We start from the raw sequence: 7010 nt of genomic DNA on the forward strand, positions 1-7010 counted from the left end.
ACCATCACCCTGCCAAACCCCATTTCATCCCCCACACACCTACATAAGCAAACCAAGAGACCACAGACGTAATTCTCAATCCAGGCCTTATAAACAATGCGATACGTATCCCTGGGGGCAGACTAAACATCTGATAAAGCATTTGTGAGCAGGTGGAACCCTGTTTTAAAAGACAACTCCACGCGAAAGTGCTGTCAGAATGCTGTAAGAAAAAAAAAAAAAAGAAAAAAAAAGAAAAGGAACCGGGTTTGTAGATCTTACTGCAACTGACGCAATCCCAAAATTGATGCAAGACGGGGGTGCCAGAGTGTGCAAGCGTTTTTTTTGTGTTTTGCTTCGCTGTGCATGAGCCGCGGACAGTGTGTGTGTGTGTGTGTGTGTGTGTGTGTGTGTGTGTGCGTGCGTGTGTGTGTGTGTGTGTGGTGTGTGTGTGTGTGTGTGTGGTGTGTGTGTGTGTGTGTGTGTTTTCCGATGGCTAGGATCTGCGACTCCAAGCACCGTATACTTATCAAGTGCACAGCTTGTTGTAAACTGTTCTTTTGCAGAATCGGCTCGTTTCGTCGCCAAACAATGCGACCACTGCGACATGTGCCGAAACCTGTTTGTATTTTCAATATCCCCTTTTAGACAATATAGATATCCTCCGGCGTACAGCAGCCTTCATCAGGGCCTCCGGAGTTGCTGTCTGAGCGAACGACGAAGAAGAAGAAGACAATATAGACAACATGGTGTGTATACAATCTTTATTTATCGACGAACATTTTTGTGTGAACATGAGGTATACAATAAAGGTTATGAGACGATACAGATCACACACACATTAGAAAAATATAAATGCGTGACTCCATCCGGAACCCCGACGTCACCACGATTATGAGCGGTATCCAACTCCGAATCAGTAAGTCTTAGAGTTTGTTCCCAAAATAAATATTGAAACTGTTCAAGATATTTACTTTTCCGTATGAACAATCTTTCAAAAAATCAAAGACCCATCCAGGCTTGACTAAGAATACGAGTATTCTTTCACATTGACACATACCATAGACCATTTATCCTGGACCGCCAACTAGCTCTCTCTCCGCTCTTTCTCTCTATTACGAGGTAGCGGCCTCTCGCATTTAGGAACCTACGCTTACATGGCCTTTCAGAAATCAGGGGGACGTGATATCCGGTGTCGATTGTAAACATGGACGAAGTTGCCCAGGTAAGTTCTGAAAATGCTCAAAATAACTCAGCAAAAGTGCATATGGAACATGTTTTTCGATGAGTTTTGTTAAGTTTAGTTTGGAGTTTTGGAAAATCCAGTTCATTGTCACCTCCCATTGTCACAAATAACTGGAGCGTGCTTTCTTTTCACTGTCTTCGAATCGCTGGCCTTTCAAACCGAACGCGACGCGCCCCTGAAAGTCGAGAGTCGTAACCTCGAAGGGTCACGTGACGAGTTGACGGTCCAGGCTATTCGATCGGTCTATGCACAAACTAACAATCCACGGTCTGGTGCTTTCTGTAAAGAGTGGGATTGTTACACCTCCATATATTCGGGGGTGTATAGGATTCACTCTATCCGTCTGTTTGTTTATCCGGATTTAGATCTGTAGAGCTCATGAACTGAATAGCTTGGAATTGGGGTACAGGCGGTCTTAGCCAAACCGTTTCTGGACCTTTTCTGCCAAAGTTAATTTAGGCACACACAAAAACAAGTCTGTTTACGGTAACATAGGCCAAAAAAATAGGGTCGGTAGGTCGGGATTTTTATTTATTTACTTTTTTTTCTTCCCCCAAAAAACATATTTTTAAGTTATTTTGCCAAAAAACAAAGACTTTTTTTTATTTATTTAATTTTTTTACTTAATTTTTTTTTCTTTCTCCCAAACCTAAAAAAAAATCTAGGGTCGCGCGAAAAAATAGGGTCGGTCGGGATACCGTAAACAGACTTTTTTGTGTTTGCCTTAGCAACACGGCACCGGAGTCAGCGACCATTCGTCAGCTGTGCAACCGTCCTACGATTGAAAGGTTTAGTCGGGTGAAGCTCACCCCGAAAGCTGCATTAAACACAAGCTGGTCCCACGGCAGGATAATGAAAGACACCAAGCTTGACCTGGCGACAGACCACCCGGGAGAAACTCAAGTTTTACGCCCTCACGGCAAAGCCATTAGGGACATGTTTCCGGGTTTTAACCCGACTTAAGTAGAGATACACAAGTGTATGAGTGTTTAGGTGGAATCAGCCATCTGCACTTATGGCAGAATGACCGAGGTCTTTTACGTGCCACTGTGGTGACACGGGGGTGGGGGGTGGGAGATGGATACCGTCTCTGGGTCTGCACATAAAGTTGACGCGTGTCCGTCCCGGCCAGGATTCGAACCAGCGACCTCTCGATCACAAGTCGAAAGGTCGCTGGTTCGAATCCGGGCGGGGACGGACACGGGTCAACTTTATGTGACAGACCACCCTGCATGAGAAGCTATTTGTAGGCGGCCTTGAGGAGGACGGCAATGTTGTTAAGCCTGGGATCAATTGGGCGAAGTCTACTTAAAGCCTCAAATTTATTGGGCAAAATCGACTATGCGAAATATACTTCAAGAAGCTTGCTGCACGAAGCTTTGACACTGAATTTTCGGTAAAAAAACTTCGCGAAGTCCCCTTCGGGATCAATGAAGGACAGCCTTAAGAGCGACAGGAGTTGACGCTTGAAAGAAGCGAATGGAGAAAGAGAAGCAGACACGCTGGTGTTTTCCTCTCTTTAGGTTTGAATTTTACGACAACAACTTTGATTTATTATATAAACATAGTCTGAGAAGTCTTTAACCTTCGCCGGTGGTCGTAGGTCCGTGTGGACCTAGAAGGGTGTTTAATTGCAAATATCTCTTAAACTAGTTGGACATTTTGAATGAGCTTTTAAGAATGCCTCGGGCACCTAAAAAGCTCTTATGTCCTAAAATTCCAGCGAGAAGTAATTGAAAAAAAAGGTCATATTTAGACTACAAACATCGTGGGGGTGTGCGGACCCATCTTTCTCAAAGAAGGAAACGAGAAGCATGTGTCCGCACGGCCCCACGATGACTTCCGCGTGTAGTCGATAACCCCGACGGGCGAAGGTTAAACAAGGTGTGTATAGTTTTTACTAATGGCAAACACAGATGACTTTTAGTCAAGAACTTATGGTCGGAGGGCGCTGACGCTTCGGGTCGTGTTGAGGTCGGGGTTTTGACTGAGTCGAGCATTTATATCAAACTACTTTTTCTATGTAAGACGTGAACGTATCACAACCGTATGAGCGAGGCTTCAACGTGTACAGATATATATATACAGTAATCATCTATCAATTCCGCGGAAACTCCAGCAATCGTTCTTGTGAAGATTCGATCTGATCGTACCTAATTCTTCTTTACTACACGAAGAGTAAAAAAAAGAAAGAGAGAGAATTGTTTTTAACTGACACGGAACTACGATATATAACATTCTCAGCAAAACTGAACGATAGTTTGACAAATAAAAACACTTCTGTTAGCAGACAGTGCAGCTTCAAAAGTATACTAACTCCCGTGTAAATTATTCGGGTTACCATCTCAGATCTCTTCAGGGTTTTGCATGGGATAAGACCATCCCTCAACTTGGACAAATACCTTAAATCAACTACCTCGCATCTACCAGTGAAGATTGGAATTTGTGTATGAATAAATTTTGATTTGACAACAGTGGATTAATCATGTTAGTGGCGCTAGCGTCAACACCATGACAGCTTCCATTGCAGGGCCGGTGTAACACGAAAGTTTTACTCCACGAAAAATTTACTCCGGAGTAAATATTTCGTACGAAATTCTTACTCCGAGTACACTTTTCGTACGAGAAAAGAACTCCCCAAGGCACGAAAAAATTACTCCCTCCACGACATTTTTACTCCCCATTTTTTTTACTTCCAGTAAAAATCTCGTACGCGAAAATGGGATGTGGGCGAAGGGATAATGCCAATAAGTGATCTCGCGCACACGAATGTCGCGCTACCCTCCTTCCACCCCTTCCACCACCAAGACTAACAGGGGACAAGGGAGTAAAAATTTCGCACACCTGGCATGGGAGGTTAAATTGCTCGTGTTGGGGTGAAGTAATTTATTCGTTATTTATTCGTCAGGGGAGTAACATTTTTGTACGAAATGTTTACTCGAAACTCACCTGTCTTGGGGAGTAATTTTCTCGTGCAATGGGGGAGTGCTTTTTTCGTAAAGGGAGTAACTTTTTCGTACGAAATGTTTACTCCGGAGTAAAAATCTCGTGGGAGTAATTTTCTCGTGTTACACCGGACATTTTCTTTCTGAATTTATTGATCAATTCATTAGTGACTCTTAGGAAATACATGCATAAAGAACGTACTACTCTGCACAAAGAGCGCCAAGACTTTAGATTTCGAAATGTGTCCTATCCCGCCGTGAACGCCTGGTCATATCTGAAATGGCGAGGAGAGCAATTTACCAGTAATTTGTTTGTTTATTTGTTGCTTAACGTCCAGCCGACTACGCAGAGCCATATCAGGACGAGGAAGGGGGGGATGAAGGGGGCCACTTGTCAAGCGATTCCTGTTTACAAATGCACTAACCCATTACTTGTGTCCCAGCAGGCTTTAGTAAAACTAAATTAATACCTACTGGAAGATTACCAGTTTCCAGTATGTTAAAATAGGCTTAACCTATCTACTGCTGGACTTACATCAGAACACTAACAGATTAAACTATACATGAATCGCGAGACAAGCGGAAAGAGAAGAGATTTTTGGAAAAAAATACAGGTGAATGAACAAGAAGGCAGAAAAAAGAAAAGAATTCATGAAGAAAAAGAGAGCATGACAGGAAAGAGGAACCAAAAATCTACCTAACAGCAAACTAGAAAGCTCCTGCGGTTCCAAAAACAGGAGGGGCTTTTAATTTCATAACCGCAGTGCCCCACTGCGGGAATTTACCAGTAAAGGACTGTACCTGTGATGACTGAGTACTGTATTATCGAACATCTAGCTACAGTGGATTTTGTGGACAGATCACTGGAGTTTCCGCAGAATCGTCTTCAAAACAATAATGGACACAAATGATGATGGTCATTGCTATCGTACGTACTTGTGACGTGACAGGAAACACCTGTTTGTACAAAACAATCAGTATGGCAACCATAATATGTATTTGGAATCTAAAATAATTAGTCCCGCTATGTACAGCTTATGATGACAAAATGATTACTTAATGTACCAGTTGAACTGACTGAATGTAATACATGAAACGATGCCAAAACAAATGTTGATGATATTTACAATGCCTCTGGCGTTTTTACAAGGGTTAGTACCGAGACTTTTATGGCAATACACAGTGCAGGTAAGTCTTCTTTTGTAAATATGAACTTTTTTATTTATTCATTTTCCTCTCACTAAACTGTTGGTTAAGGTAACATAGCCAAAAAAATAGGTGTGGTTAAGGTAACATAGCCAAAAAAAAATAGGTGTGGTTAAGGTAACATAGCCAAAAAAATAGGTGTGGTTAAGGTAACATAGCCAAAAAAAATAGGTGTGGTTAAGGTAACATAGCCAAAAAAATAGGTGTGGTTAAGGTAACATAGCCAAACAAAAATAGGTGTGGTTAAGGTAACATAGCCAAAAAAATAGGGTAGGAAGGTAGGCAATCACTTTTTTTTAAAAACTTTTTTTCTAATGTGTACAAATTAAACCTACTTGACAGGGAAATAAGTGTGCGACTCGAGCGCTTTTGCTTTCATTGCGTTTTCTGCACTGTTTTTATTTTTTTATTTTTTTTTTACAAATGTAATAAAAAGTTATAGGGTCGGCCCCTAAAAATAGGGTAGGTCGGGTTACCGTAACCACACCTATTTTTTGTTTTAGGCCTAAGGCAGAATATTCAAAATTCCAGTTACATTCTTTTCTCTATCCTATACATTTTGTGAAGAAATAATCATGAAACAGAAGCCAAGTGTGATACTCCTACTAATTATAATCCTGATGACAGAACAATGGTGTGATACATGACAACATAAGAATATGAGAAATGGGTCTTGTCGTTTGCATGTTCGTCAATATCGAGAAACACAATCATACTCTTAACAATAACAATTCTATTTACAATCTTCTGATGCAAAAAAAGAAAAAGAAAAAAGTTTTATAATGCTATTGCAAGATACCCTCCGTCTCGTGTAAACATCTTAATCGTGTAAAACGGATCCCTCCAAGATATTACATTTATCTTTCCATTGAAGTAAGTGTCAGCACCACACACACACACACACACAAAAGTAGCATTTTGGTTGCAACGTTTGCAGTTTTTTTTTAATTAATGAAGTTTGACAAATAGGTCAATATTCTGATTGTTCTTCTTCTTTTTTTTCTTCTTCGTTCATGGGCTGAGGCTCCCACGTTCACTCATGTTTTTTGCACGAGTGGATTTTGTACGTGTATTACCGTTTTTACCCCGCCATTCAAGGCTGCATACGCGGATTTCGGGGGAGGCATGCTGGGTATTTTCGTGTTTTTATAACCCACCGAACTCTGACATGGATTACAGGATCTTTTTCGTGCGCACTTGGTCTTGTGCTTGCGTGTACACACGAAGGGGGTTAAGTCACTAGCAGGTCTGCACATAAGTTGACCTGGGAGATCGGAAAAATCTCCACTCTTAACCCACCAGGCGGCAGCGACCGGGATTCAAACTCACGACCTACCGATTTGCAGACCAACGTCTTACCACCACGCCACTGCGCCCATCAGTTCTGATTGTGATACACATTGTAAAAAAGTAAATTTTAAGGGGCTTATTGTCCGTCAGGTCTTAATTGCCTATATTGGACATGAATTGGTTTATACGATTCGAGTTTTTACGCCCTCACGGCTTTTGATGTATGCGTGTTTAGGTGGTATCAGCCATCTGCACTTATGGTAGAATGACCAAGATCTTTAACGTGCCATTGTGGTGACACGGGGGTGGGAGATGGATACCGTCTCTGGGTCTGCACATAAAGT

The 7010-nt window shown here is 41.8% G+C and overlaps 1 protein-coding gene across 1 annotated transcript in view; it reads right to left on the reverse strand.

The window, feature by feature from the left end:
• Positions 1-728: 728 nt before the first annotated feature.
• Positions 729-7010, reverse strand: part of LOC138945935 (acetylcholinesterase-like) — a 69686-nt gene continuing 63404 nt past the window's right edge. The window contains exon 4 of the mRNA XM_070317459.1: positions 729-7010. This exon is cut by the window's right edge and continues 1766 nt beyond it. The gene's annotated coding sequence lies outside the window, so the exon portion shown is untranslated.

Source organism: Littorina saxatilis, linkage group LG13 (genome assembly GCF_037325665.1).
Source record: "Littorina saxatilis isolate snail1 linkage group LG13, US_GU_Lsax_2.0, whole genome shotgun sequence".
In the NCBI taxonomy this organism is placed as follows: domain Eukaryota; kingdom Metazoa; phylum Mollusca; class Gastropoda; order Littorinimorpha; family Littorinidae; genus Littorina; species Littorina saxatilis.